Raw genomic sequence first — 15,391 nt, 5'->3', positions numbered from 1 at the left:
CAAGAAAAAAGCAAAACTGGGGAAAAAAATAAACACAAAGAACACCATGGGTCATATGCCTTTCAGTTAAAGGAAGTTTTTTCCCCTATGGAGGAAAAAAAATTAAGTACAAAAATAATCGTGCAGGGTCTTTTGAGACCTCTTTCATAGCAACAGATGTAACAAAGGGCTGCTGTGACATTGAATTTAAATGTTTTTTTTACCAAAGTAGTTGTTACCTCAACCAGTTCAAGCAATTATCCCAGTTTAGCCAGTGGCTCCAAGACAAGAAAGATCATTTGAAATGCTTTTACATACACCAACCTGTTTACAGCTCTTGCAGTTTCAGTACTGAGCAAGATTTAAAGGGAAGAAAAACCAAGAGGCCTTCTTCAGTATGTTGGTTATTGCCTTGCCAAATCAGCTGTCTGTGTACAGAGCCAGTCTCTCTGTCACTTGTGGCCTCTCCTTGGCTCCTGGTCAGAGAGCTTAGGAACTGTTTGTCGTTTAATAGAGCCCTCAGAGATTATTCTTGGAGGGGGTTATTTCTGTAAATCAGAATACATTGACTGAAAATTCTTTTCCACAGCCTTGCAATAGGAGCAATTGGATGCACTCTTTCCCTACTAAATATTCACTGGGAAACAGAAGACAGAATTTAAGGTCTACACCCCCACTTTTTTGCCTCTTATTCATCAATTTACCACACTCAGAGACATTGTCTGGTGTCTATGCAGAGACTTTTGAAGTCAATCAGTGCTGTCATCACAAAATGAAGGTTGCTCCCTGTCTTGCAGAATTAGGTCAATGCTAGGGAGCAAATTTCTGTGTCAAAAACAGTAGCACTGGCAACTTAACAAGAATTTGTTTGAGACTCTGCAAGAACATACATATAAACATAAGTATTTAAAATGGCTCTATATTTGTCTGGAAGTCAAACATTAGAAATTTTTTCTTTTCTGTCTATGTAAGAAAAATATTTAGAGGAAATAACTTTAATAGTTTTAAAATTTAGAGCAATTTTTAAAAATTTGTTTCTTCTATGAAAAACAAAAAAAACCCCTAAACCCCTGAGATATATTATATAGAACTGGAAAAATAAACAGTTTGCACTGTTTGAGCTAAACTTAAATGCACTTGTTTTATCTTTGGGATACAATTTTTAAAGAATTGCAATTTTCAAAATGCAAATTCTTAAAAAATTTAAGACTGAAATGCCTTCCCAAATATCAATGTGAACTTTTCCAAATTTTCCCCTTCTCTGAATGAATTTATTTTCCCAGAATTAACTTTAAATTAATGAATAATTTCCATCTTTTAAATTTCCTCTTTATAAGAAGCAACTTTGTGCTAAAGAAAATATTAAATATCAGCATTGCTAATGTAAATCCACTGAAGGAATAGCAGAGTTTTTGAGGTTTTTTTACTTTCAAAGACTAAATGCAGACAAACTATAAGTATGGCATAAATATTCATACTTATATCAATAATTTCATTGTTGAAATCTTATTAACTCTTGGCTCTTTAGTGAGCTGACAGCTTGAGAAAGATTCATATCTCTGTGTCTCCAACAGGACATAGCTGCAGAGCTGACCCTGAGCAAATCAGCTGGATATTGAAAATAACTGCATTGATTATTTAGTCCAGCTCACCTCCAAGTGTCTGAAGTACCACAGACACATCCAGTGCCCAAAATAGTTTTGAAAAATGCTAATCAATTATTTCTCCCTGTGAAGACTTCAGAAAAGTGCCTATAAGTCAAATGTTGCAGTCCTCAGCTTTACCCTTCGTGGATTCACCCCCCAAGTTGTCACAATAATTCGTCTTATGGTAAATTGTCCGAGTGAGCCCAGTGATGGTGGGGACAGCCAAGTGAGTAAAATGAGCAGAGCTCTTGTAAGGAATCAGAGTGATGGATGAAGGAGAGATTTTCTGTTCTTTATCCCAAGATGTTGGGATACACATGGAATGAAACATGACTTAGCAGAAGCATTGACAACACAAATAAAACTTCTAAAATTAGTTAAAATTCTGAATCAAAGCATATTTCAGTAGATCAGCTTTGTCTGAACTCACAGTCCAGGAAAATATTTTTTAAATTTTGATATAATTTAGGAGTTTTGATAATTTTAGCAGAAATTGAATAGTCACAGATAAAAATGAAGATCAAATATTCTTTTAAAAAAACATATTTATCAAATCAGTGGTCCATAGGTCTTTAACCTAATAATTTCCATCAACAGAATTTCAACAATCAAATTTCAGAAGTTTGAAAGTACATCCTCTGTATCCTCTGTATCTTCACCTCTTATTTACATTCTCAGACACTTATCTGATCACTCTCAAATATCTCCAAAACACACTTTGGTCACAGCCTTCTCTTGTAAATGTAAATCCAATACATACTGCAATATCTGGCAGGACTTTTTGAGGGTGTTTGATTCTAAACTTAATGAATAAAGCTTTATAATTCTGCATGTCTTGATGATTCATTCTATTTCTTTTTCTAAAGTACATGACATGAAATTTTAATTTTAATTATTTGACCCAGCCTGAATTTGTCTTGAGTCCTCTAAAATATTCAGCTGAAGCTACCAGAAGGCCACAGAACGTACTGGAAAAAGAAAGCTTCCTTTCCCATAAATGTTAACAAAGGTGTTTCAGAATAACAAAACAAATATAATTTAAGCATTCTGAGTCTTATTTGTTGATATCACTCAAATGACGCTAGTTGCTTTATTTATGAAAATATACTGAAACCACTGTGAAAATAGACAGAAATACCTTCACAGGTCATGGAACAGAGGAAGTGATCCTGGATCAAAGGGATATGAACATTTTCCCTCAATTTCTCATCACCTGAGACTCTCATTTCCAAGGGTACTTCCATTTTTTGGGCAGGGTATTATTTTCTTCACCTTACTGTTTGGAAACACAGAGGATACATCCTAGTCCATGTTTACTAGTGTAGACATAGCTGTAAAATCCAGGATTTAATATTATCTTGGTGGGGACTGGATCTGGCAGCAGCTGAAAAGCCAAGCAGTGTGAAGAAGTAAGAAACCTGAGTGCTTAAAATGAGTGGTTAGGACACTACAGCTAAAAGTCCACCAGATCTTCTTTGGAAAGCAAAGGAACACGAATCCTTTGAGGGGTAAAAGAAGCTGGAGTATTTAGGGAGAGCTACACTTTTGTTGCTTCATCTCTTTTTGCCTCTGAATCTTGTGGCCCCTTTGGTCAAGACAGAGGGAATGAAAGTTGGAGAGGAGACTATTTGAAGTATGGGTTATTTGGCCAACAGACCTTTTCCATGTTCAAGCCTGAACCGCTGAAAAGCCTAAAATGGCAATTGAACCTGAAGTCTGCCATCAAAAGCCATCCCATGTCCTCATCTTTGCTGTCTACCATGTGTTCTACAGCAAGAAACACAGTAGCCTTGTTGGTGGCAAATGCTGAATAAACACAGTCCTCTGCCAAGATAAACATTCCCAGTTTTCTTACTTCATGGGACACACCTTCTTTCAGCACCGGCCCTTCCTGTTGCCTCACTGGTGCAAGAGAGCTTCTTATGTCATCTCAAACTCATTTTTCCCACATGTCTCAGGTGGAACTCCCAGAAGAGCTAAAACTAACACCTTATTCACATAGATCACAGCATAAAGCCCAAATTAGGCCATACCTCCATGGCTACAGTGTAGTGTAAATATATTCTAATGATTTATCATGTTGGACTTGATTATCCTTGTGGGTCCCTTCCAACTCGGCTCATTCTGTGATTCTGTATTTGCTTTTCCATTTCATATAAATAAAGCCGAACATTTGGGAACCACACTCTGTCAATGTTAATATAAAATCCAGATGTCTGTTTTGTCAGCCTGCTGCCTTATACTGGATGCTTGGATGTTCTAATTTTCTGCCCATTGGTGAGTTATTTAAGGGAACAATATGTGTGAGCATAAGAGTGTGTACAACACTGCAGCTGCTACAGCTAGTGCCCCAGGTTCAAGATGTGCACAGATGAATGATTTCAAGTCTCAAGAACAAAAGGTAACCAGCCATTGGCATTGGTATTTCACAGGACTGGGAACACATCAACTTACATTATGCAAACAGGTGGTCATACATGAAATGCCATTGTTATTTGTCTTTAACACCCTGTATGGAGATTTACCTTCATGTTTCAGGAAGTACTGCTGCACTGAGATAAAGAAGTGTAGTCTTTGCAAGCTTTGCCTTTTTTTTGCCAGCCATCTCCAGGCCTTGGGGCACATGTTGGCACCAGAATTAAAGGTTAATCAGATTTTCACATAACCTACATTAGACCATTCCAAGCAAGAATGGAATTTTGTCCGAGTGTCCTGTGCCAATGCTAAGCTGTATATTTTGTGAATGAATTGCTAATAATTTTTCATGCTGTAGCCCAGTTCTTTATTTGTGCAGGCTATCGCTGCTGATGCTTCAAATGACAATTTCTCTGCTGAATAATTCTGAATGATTCCATCTCAAGAGTGAGGAATTGCTCTCAAGGGTGATGCTTCATAGTAGCCACCAAGACCAGCGTCAGTAAGCACAACTTCTCTACTGACTTGAAGGTACCAACTATGGCAACTTAAAATTAATTTTAATTTTTAAGTTTATAAGGTGATTGTTCTGACATGCTGTTCTTGACACAAACATATGTCCTTCACACAGAATGTGCTAAGGAAAAGCTGGATACTGCAGTCAAATATTGCTCCACTGCTATTTGGAAGGGATATTGAAGCAACTTGATTTTGGTCTCAGAGAAAATATTTACTCAGCAGTACACCATAACGAAGAAAGCTATGCAATATCTTATATCTAAGGATATATTTTCAACACTCTGCCAAATTCTGATCTTAGATATGTGTGGAAAAACTCATATTTCATCAACTGAATTAGTCAAAACTAATTAAGAGAAAAGACAGTAGGCTTTAGCACATTAATGCCCAATAGATTTGCTCATATATATCTGAAGAGAGGAATGAATTTGCGGGGCCAGACTGAAGATTTCCCACTGATATTTCTGGGCTTTGCTTCACACTATAAAGTAATTTCAGGAGCAAATGACAGGTACTTAGCAATGCCTGTGTGGTGAAGAATACATTCACTGTTCTTATAAGCTTTTTTCAAAAGTAGTGAATATTATTTTTTCTTTTGTCACATAAAAAAAGTTTTTCCGAATGGACTTTGCCAAAGTGCTACATAACTCCAAAACTATATCCACTCCCATTAAGCCAATAGTGGTCTGCTGGATTTCAGTAAGTGCTAGTGAGTGCACATTATGCCTTAAAAAGGCTATTCACGTGGAGGAGTGGAAGTTTTTTCTTTAGAAAAGGAATTGAAACTTTGATTTTCAAAAGAAAGTAGTTTTCAGAAATTTTTTTATTAAAAAATATTCCATAATCCACCTGAAATAACTATAGGAAGATATTATAAATTTTGTTTCTAATAGAATAAAAATATTGTTATAGATTTTTTTTCTGGGTTTGCAAATGTGTACTTAATTTTCTGACAAGCAGCATTTTAAAACATCTGCTCTGTGACTGGATCTGCTATATTTTTAGTGCATATGCAAGAGTGGGAGAGAAGCTTAGCATTTACCTTGTTATCTAATCAGCTCATTATTGAGCAGTAGTCAGAAAAGTAGCTCATATGTTGGAAAGGAGCAGAGAAGAAAACAAAAAAGGAATTATAAAACTTCTGCCACTGTACAGTGCTATGGAGCTCTTAGAGCTTGAATTATTACTGCATTTATGTTGCCTCCATTAAAAAGAGAATACAATAGCAGCGGAAAGAGGAGGAGGACATCAAAAATAGAAGGACAAGAAGAAAGAATAAAGCTTTGGAACAGCTTCTATGAAAGAATTGAAGAAGGAACCTCTACTAAGCAAGACATAAAGGAAAGAATAAATAGTTCATTAAAAGAGTAGGTGTGTAGAGCAGAGAATGATTGTTCCTGTCTTTGTCCTTCCTGCACGAACAGATGTTATCTTTAGCCTGAGGCTCTGGAAATGTTACAAATTCAAATGGTTTAAAATATGTAATCTGAAAAAAAATATTGGGAAAAATCTACAGTTGTTAAATAATAGCATTATCTCTGAACAAAGACATTCCTGATCAATATTTATGTAAAATCATCCCTACATTCTGAAACTGCATCTATCCCTTTTCTCAGACCTAACTGTTGCATATGGATTCTTCTATAGAAAAGCAGAATATAGGAAAAATTTTGCCTGATACAAGATTTCCTATGCTCTAATTTGGAAACTGCATCCACATGAAATTGTGGCCTGCAAATATCAGTTGTCCAGAGGAGGCAGAAAGGCTGCAGAAAAATGACAAAGTGCTAGACCACCACTGCAGTGTCAGTTTAGTTTAAAATGAAAAGTTAAAAGCACAAAAGAAAGACAAGAATAAAATAGCACAGAAGGCTTGATAAGACCAGAAGTCTTGATTTGACATACAAATCTTTATTTAAAAACTAGTATTTTAAAGGATAAAACGTTATCATGTTACTCCTCATTTTTCAGGCTCTGCAACAGGATTAAACAGTACATGTGGGATTATTGCGTGTTTTACTCATAATTCATGAAGCAATAATGCTATGTCCCAAGTTTGCAATGCTTGCTGATTTCAGGAAAGATTACTTGTTTTAAAGACTGTCTGTTCAATGTTTTGGTCAGTGTGGCTGGATGCCTTCTGTGCTGAGAGCACATAAACCACAAGCAAGGTACCACCCACAGCTGCTTATAAATGCTTTTTAGCAAACCCCATGGACTGCAGGCCTTCGATTGAGCCCTAAGTGCCCTGAGCAGGACAGCTGCCAGCACTTGAGTGAAAATTCATGTGGGATTTAAACAGCCGTGGGTTTCCCCAGCTGATCTTTAAGTGTCTATCCCTTGCTGGGATGGTTTCAGATGCCTGGAGATTGCTTCAGTTGCAGCAGGACTGTGTGAAGATGTGCTGAGCATCATCTGGGGCAGTGTGTGGGAACAATGCATCTAATGAAGCAGAGTGGCTGCCAGTCTGTCAGGTCTGACCTTCTGACAGCTGCTTGCTCACACACCTCAGCGAAAAACTTTGTAAAGCAAAGTTTTTCCAACTCTAGGGATTTAAAGTACCATGAGAAAAATTAAAGCGTGATTTTTGAGACAATCAACAACTAAAAAATATTTTTAGATGATTCCTTAAGTTTCCAAGTGAAATCATTCCTTTCATACTCCGGTGCAACAGCTCTTGTGTCACTGTGATATCTACTAGGAAAAATGGTTCTCTCAATCTCTCAATTTTGATTAAAAAATAGTGGTTAGTGAATTTTTCTCATCCCTTCATTGGGTATAACCTCAGTATAAATTTAACCTTTTGACTCCAATTAGAGCTTTGAGATTTCTTGGGAACAGATGACATATTTACAACTCAATCTGTTTGTTTCATCCATCTGTTCTCTTCTGGCAGGTTGTAAATTATTAGGACACATGCTGCTTTGTGTATATCTTTCATGCACAGAAATGAGCTGTGTGGGTAGGGTTTCCTGCTCTAATTGGTATTTAGGTCCTTCCATTGTGTGAAAGCTATACAGAAGTAATCTATGGATAGCTTTTTGATCTTCCCTAAACACAGAAATTTCTGTCCTCACTGAGGGTCACCTCAGCAGTGGAGAGTCACAGTAAAAAGGAAACAAGCACGTCAGACTAGAGTAATGTCAGACAGTGTTGGACTCAGAAAATCAGCAGGTCCCAAACAGCTCTAAAAGTGGGAGAAAGTAAAGAAAGAACCTGCTTAGACATAAAATGCACTTAGTGACAGTGATTTCTTCAGTAAATGATTCAGTGGCAAAATAAATTGTTATGCTTGTACAAGTATTTCCAATCACAAACTCATTCTCTATAGGAATAGCCATCAAACCAAAAAAATATATCTTTTTTCATTCAGCCAAAATTTGTTTCATTCCAACATATGTCACTTTGAACTGCTGTAGTTTATGTGAATGCACTGCTGGAATGAATTTTCTTTGAGAATTCTCCATTTATCGAGTTTCTTTTGCAAACTACAGTGACATGGCTGTCTCTGGTGGTGTGGACAGTCTGAAGTTTAAAAGCAAACCACAGGAGTAGAAAAGGTGTAGAAAGATTGTGTTGTAAATGCTGCTTCAACTGCAAAGTCTGAGAAGACTAAAATATCAATGCAAGTTTTCTGGAAATCAAACAAAACATTAAAGACTGTATTAACCACACAGGAAAGATTATTAAGGAGTCAAGGGATGATATTGTTGACAAGGCATCAAGCCAGAAAATATTTGTCCATAGCTGATAAGGGAAGAGGGTTAGAAATTGGAGAAGCCTAAGCAGATATTTATAAAATTTTGCTTAGTCCAAACAAGATCTCCAAGGACTGGGCCATGGTTATCATAACCCTATTATTAAAAAAGTGTTCTAGGGATTTACTTAGAAAACACATATCAATGCATTTAGCCTCATAAGGGACAGAAGTGTTTCATGAGATCAAATAAAGATACCCTTGGAAAAATTGACAGCCTGAGAACTGCCACATGCTCTCAGGAAGTGCAGATCATGCTTCAGCTGGTTGGAATTCCTGGAGGATATTATTACTGCAGAGGTGCGGGTTGATTTGCTAAAGTAGCAAACAAAAACCACAGAATTTGCACTGTGGTTGTTCAGGTATTTTGATCATGTAAACATCCTAGAACTTAAAACTGGTGAGATTAATGTTCTCGGATTCAAGGACAAGTGAAACTGATGAATGAAATTCAAGTTGTTTCTTAAACTCCTTTGGATTAATGCTTTTAAACCATTGTAAGACTTAAACTTTGCATTTAGAATTTCTCAGATACTGTGGGATTGGACACAGTGGAAAAAATACTCCTGAATACTCCCATTTCTGCAGTATTAAGACTAGGGGAAATGCAAAGAAACAGGAAGCAAAAGGAACTTGGAAACATTTTAGAGTTTCTCTAAACTGTATTCTGCCACTTGGGAGGCTCAGCAGATCACTGTGTCCCAGTCCACTACAGAAATGGAACTTTAATTTGGTTTGGTTGGTTTGTGGTCATGGACAATGCTTGGTACAGGCTTAGCCATTCTTTGCAAAGCTCATGTGTAAGAATGTTTAAAGTTAGAATCACTTTAAGATTAATGGTTTTGTTTTTGGTTTAGTGCACCAAATTACAGCAGATCTACTGGGACTGACTGATGTCTTTTTGACTTGCAGTGGTGAAATATATATTCAGGAAAGATTATTAGATAAGCACACAGAGAGAAGCCATCTTCAGAGAATACTGAAGTTACTCTTCCAAGAAGAATTACTTCAGGAACTGTAAACTTTGCAACTTGGATGACTGTTGTGATTTCATGATCACCATGAAATTCCCAGATTGCATGGATTAGACAGAAGAGTCAGCTAACAAAATGAACAGATGTCAAATGAAAGCTTTCCAACAGATCTTGAGGAAAGAACTTTAACAATCAAATCAGATCAAGGGTAAATTATTTTGAGTGACATGGGATTAAAATAAGTCAAAGTAATAGCTAAATTCTCAAAATAAATATATCCCAAGTTATTCAATAAAGTTCAAGAGCCCTGTATATATTAAAAATACCAGAGATTGTTACTGTAGGAGTGACAAATATATGTGATGGGACGACTTTAATCTGTACACCTAAACAATTTCAGGTTTGAAATGAAAAAAAAATATAAAAGGACATCTACAAATAGTGGTTGCATGTACAGTATTTTTAAAGTTTCTGCAGTGAAACCTCTGCTCATAAGAGAAAATTAAGCCTGCTCTTCTCACTTAAAGAAAATGGGGCAACACATCACAAAATCTCCCTTGCCTTTATATAAAAAATGAAATTTGTGTTATAGGATAAAATAAAAGATTTAAGAAGATGATGATTTTTTTCTCCTTCTCTAACTGCTGTCAAGACATAACCATGAAAATTAATCCTAGTTCTGTCTCACAGACCTTTGGGCTTCTTTGAATAAAATGTCTCCCACACGTCTCTGTCAAATGAGTGCACATCTCACCAGGAGGAGCACGAGAGAAGCAGGGAGTGTTTTTGCTCCCTGAGGGTGCAGACTGGGTTTGGGGTGTGCCAGCAGGGCTGAATGGGAGCTGCTCTGTCCCCAAGGCTTCTCTGGGGGTTTCAGGTGAGCTCTGCAGCTGCTGTGGAAGTTGTTTTACTCAGCACCAGCCTTTGTCTCGGTCGCTGTGAAATCTCACTGAAGTTTGCTCCCACTGATGAAGACACAAAATCAAGCAGTACATTTCTATGTTCAATAGCTGCTGTTTGAGTTTTAGCACCGACATTGTGACTGCTAATCATTCTTATTTCTAATTGAGCCATTGAAATGTTCCCCAGATTTTTGATTTAGCACTAGACTTGTTTTTTTGGCTTTGGATATCTTGAAATATCTAAACTTGTTAGAAGTAGATGTTAGTCCAGATGGAATTAAAACCAGATTTCTGAGGCAAGGAGTCTAAAGTAACAAATTATTGACACATTTTATTACTTCTGCTGCAGTCTAAAATACTGGACAAATCACTAATAAAAATTCACAGTTTAGATATCTTTTGGAATAAAGGCAGACCATGAATTCTTTATGGTCAAACATGATATCTAAACACTCAAGTAACAGCACTTTGCTTAAAACTGCAGATGTCATTTTTGGATTAGATTTTATATTAGGGGGTTTTTGATGACCAAAATTTGGATTATTTCTTTGTTATGTGAATTGCCCTGTGCTACAATCTGACATCTATTGCTGTGGGGTGGGAATCTACAGAAAACTTGGCTTCAGTCACACTGCTCTAATGGCTTAATTGTTATTTAGGGCAGAAAATGTCAATGTTGACAGATCAAAGCCTTCTCAAAACTAAAATGAATTCCTTGGATACTCCAGAGGTTTGGATCCACATTGGATCATATTATCTACAAGTCTTGCAATAATCATTTTATGCCTGTCTATAAACACAGAGCAGATGCAGGTTTCTCTTTCTCTTATTGTCCTTGTGTATCCAGCATGGGGAGAGGCTGGCTTAGCTGTGCAGTCCATTTACATAACTCAATGTCCAGCAGATTTCACTGCTCTCCATTCACCCATCCAAGGGCTGACCTTATGTTTGACCAAAACTGGTAAGAATTTCAGTGAACTATCTAGACCACACAATGCCACAACTCTGTTTTGTGGAATGGATCTTCTTTTCTCACTGAATGAAGGGGCAGATTTTTGTGAGACAATCGTGAAACTTGTGCTTTCCTAATGATGAAAAATTTCATTTTTATGTGGTCTGCTTGATTGAAGGTGAGTTTGGAATCAAGACAGAGGCAAAAAAAAAAAAGAGAAGACATATTGAAAGAAAGATTTCTTGTACCACCTGGAAGTGGAAAAGGATTCCTGCTACTTCTTATGTTTTGCCATGTCATTTTGAAAGTTTCAGGATGATGAGTAGGAAGTTGACAGCCAGTTTATGGCTTACATAAATTTGGATGGCTTTCAAGTCCTGTGTTATCTTTGGAGGTGCTTGAGACAAACAGTGTTTTTCCTTTGGATGTTACTAGAAAACATTCATAATCAAAAAATACTCAATTTTTCCATTAAATTCTGTACAAGACATTTGGTCATACTTGAAGTAAGGGATATTTCCTATTTTCAACTTATCATTTATTTCCTTACACAATTGTGTTTCTAGAAGAGCTGAAATAGTTATGCTTGTATTTACAGAGGAAGCAATTAGAAAAATGTTTTCAGATATCTAATCATGCTTTTATACGACCTAAAATAGAGAGGGAAGGGGCAGAAATTTCAAATTTTCCCATAATTTCCTTTTCACAAGACCAATAATTATTGTTTCTTATTTGCATTTAACTAATTATTTCCTTAGGGAACTTTGGGGGTGGAAGGGGAAGAGTCTATTAAAAAGTAGAATTTTTCCACCACAATACCAAAATATGTGGATCTTTCATTGGAAACCCACACCCTTCATTCTGAGGTTTTCAGTGGAGCCACAAATATTTCTGAGAAGAAATTCCCCTTCCCTGAATATTTCTTTTTAATAGCAAATCTTCTGTGAAAAAAACACATTTTGTAGCAATAGATCAGCATGTTTTTGATATTTGGATGTAGTGGTAAGGTTTTTTGGGTTTAAATTTTCTTAAAACAGCTCAGTTAAGGACATTGTTCACCTTTTTAGACTTGGAAATCTTACAAAAAATTCTAGAATAAGTGTCAGATACATCAAGTCTTTATAGGTTAATATACTTCATTATATCATAGAAATTTTATATATAATTAACCGAGCACTGTAAAGTAAGAAAATATAAATTTCATCAAAAGGAGTAACATTAACATTCCAGGTGTTAAAATCAACCAAACTGAACAACAATGAAGTTACCATATCAAAGAACAAAGGAGATATTTTTCAAAACTTTGTACAAATCTGCATATGAATACAAAGAATAGCCATGCATTCTGCAGCCATACTATTCTTTTCACAGAAATTATTTGCACTGCTACTTACTAGAGATGGAAAAAAATTACTGGAAGTTTTAACTGCAGGATATGAATCAATTTCTATTTTATGTCCTAGTTTATGTATATATGCTGAGTATTGCCAAACCAATAAAATATCAGTTCATAGAAGATTATTCCTGTATTTTTCCATAAGTAATATGCTGTGTAGGAAAAAAATAAGAAAATGCAGCTTTACAAAAGTATTGAAATTCTGCTGATATGAATTCTGACACTAAAGAATTAAAAAAAGCTTATTGCTATTGCTTCATTTTATGCAGTTTGATAGGAAATCATTTTAGAGGAGTCACAACCAAAAAAATAAAGTTATTCAGCTGTGATGAAGCAGTTAAGAAATAATGTAAGTTAGTAATATTTTGCACTGCCCTGTGAGAGAGTCTGTATATTCTGTCACATGTATTTTCTGTACACAGAGACATGCACGGGAAATATTTTTGCATCTAGGAGACTGCAGCCTGAATATGGGATTACTTATTGTAGGCCACCCACAACACCACTGCACTGAAGTAACTCTTCTACCAGCAGTGATTCAGTTAACCTTTGATTAAACACAGGAATTTAAACTATGGAAAGGTCTGAAACCTGACACAGTCCTTTGACACCTCCATGTCTGTCATTAAAGATAATCCTGCGTTAGGTACTGATTTTTGAAAATAGAGTTAAACTACTTTGGTTTTCAATCCTAACCCTTCCATATTGCAAATGTAACCCTGCTGTGTTAAGAGGTTTCCTGAATTACTGCTTCTCCTTTCAAGTCTCTGTGCTTGTGAAGGAACTTTAAAGGGAGCACGGGGGCCAGTGAACACAAACTGGGCAGCTCCATCACCAGCAAATGAAGAGACTGTCCAGGCTGCAGAAATCAGTAGAGCACAAAACTGACCAGAACTTCAGAGTTTGATCATGCCCCATTCCTCCTTCACTTTTTCACACCCTAGTAAGACATCACCCTAAGACTAAGACAAACAACGTGTTATTTATTTTTTAATCTTTTCTTTGACTGAGCATCACCAATTCCATACCACTATTTTTATCTTTGTCTCTGGGGTGATCTTGCTCCATCTTTTCCCACTATTTCTAGTACATTGTGTGATGGAAGTTCTGTGATGTCCTGCACTCTCAGACATACTTTTACACCTTTTTAATTGCTACATTTTCTCCTCTTCCTCAACTCTCTTTATCCAGGTTACTAAGAATATCTCAGTGGGAATCTCCCAATATTTCCTCAGCTCACTGGTTGTTTTCCTTTTTCCAACATTAAACACAGGTGGGTTCTCATTTTTCAGCTTTTGTGTCTCACCTGGATAGAAAAATAAAATAAAGTCTAAAATTAAACTAGGACGGAGCACAACTCAGCAGAAAATAGTTTATGGTGTTCCAAAGTTCATAGGCTGTGAAATATGAGAAAGTCTTTGGATTTATACTGTTTTTGAGAAATTGCCCATCAGTTTTTTGGATAGGTCATGTACTGCAGCCAATGTGGGATAAGCAATGTCCTGGCTGAGAATAGCCCAGGCACTGACTGTTCTGCAAAGACAGATCTTACACCCTTAATTACCAGCAATGCTGTTGATGACTGGACATCACCCCACAAAGGGCCTGATCTTGGAATTATGGCAGTAGTTCAACTTGAGCAAAGCAAAAACTGGCTGAGATCAGAAGACTTCTCTTGAAGGTAAGCAAGAATCCTGACCAGACTGCACAGGCAACAAGAGCCCTCCTCAGGCACCTTCAGGCCACCCAGATGCCCCTGGATGCTGAAGTGTCCACCAGTCGTTCCAAGTCACTGAAAACCAGTTACATGACTTTTAGAGAGAGAATGTTTAATTTTTTTTTTCCCCAGAAGAAGCCTTTCAATTCGCCTTATCAGCCTGTACCCTCGTGCCAGTGCACATAGGGAGTTCCTAGAGCCCAGCCATTCACAGCAAACTGGAAAAAGGAAAGAGGCTTTAATTTGTTTTCTTTTAGCTCCATGATGTATAGGCATGAAGCCTGAAAAGGACAACTCAGTCCTTGACAAGCCTTCAGGTGGCACCTACTTAACTGTCCCAGTAGGGCAACTGCAGTTTACATGGATCTAGCTAAATTTCTGGGTCCTCTTCATAGGTGTCATATGAAGGAACAGTAAAAAGATTTCAAACTTATTAATTGCAACAGGGCTGTTGAAAGGTTCTGTGTCAATGAAGCCAATTTAGAAACATGTCTATGTTAATATTTAAAAGCATTTCATCTGCACCTTATAGAAAGAAGGAAAAAAAAGAAAAAATAAGGACAACCTAGGGAAACTTCAGTTTAAAGCTGAACAATGCAAACAAGGAAAGATAAGAGTAGAAAAGATTCCTTTGGCGATGTGGCCTTTATGGAAGAAGGAAGGTGAAATCTTACCCTTGTCAGTGAAGTTCATTTTACAGCACCAAAAAGGGCATTTCATTTTGGCAGGGTCCTGCTGGCTGCTTATTGGAGCCACTTATTGTGCAATCATTTCCGATAACAATGTGCAGAGCACTGTCTGGAGACAAATACTTTGGGATGCACAGAGTAACCTGGTATTTCCTGGTGGAATACCAAGCTTATCGCTTCCATGACACTAATCTCATAATTCACTCACCGAGCAATAAAGATTTCTCTTACAAATTAGATCTGTTTGATAATCCATTCTGTGTTTTGACATGCTTGGTATGTTGCTACTCATGTTCTTTCCTGGATAGCAGTTTAATATGGTGATTTGTGATGCCAGCAGGAGGCTCAGACAGGTGCATGGATAAACAGAGTTTCTCCATGTTCCCACTGACAATGCAGAAATCTCATGGACTGCAAAAATCTCTGTTTTCCCTGCCTTGCTGTT

This window comes from Fringilla coelebs, assembly GCF_963513975.1.
Source record: "Fringilla coelebs genome assembly, chromosome: 1".
Classification (NCBI taxonomy): Eukaryota; Metazoa; Chordata; class Aves; order Passeriformes; family Fringillidae; genus Fringilla; species Fringilla coelebs.
This window is presented reverse-complemented; position numbering follows the sequence as displayed.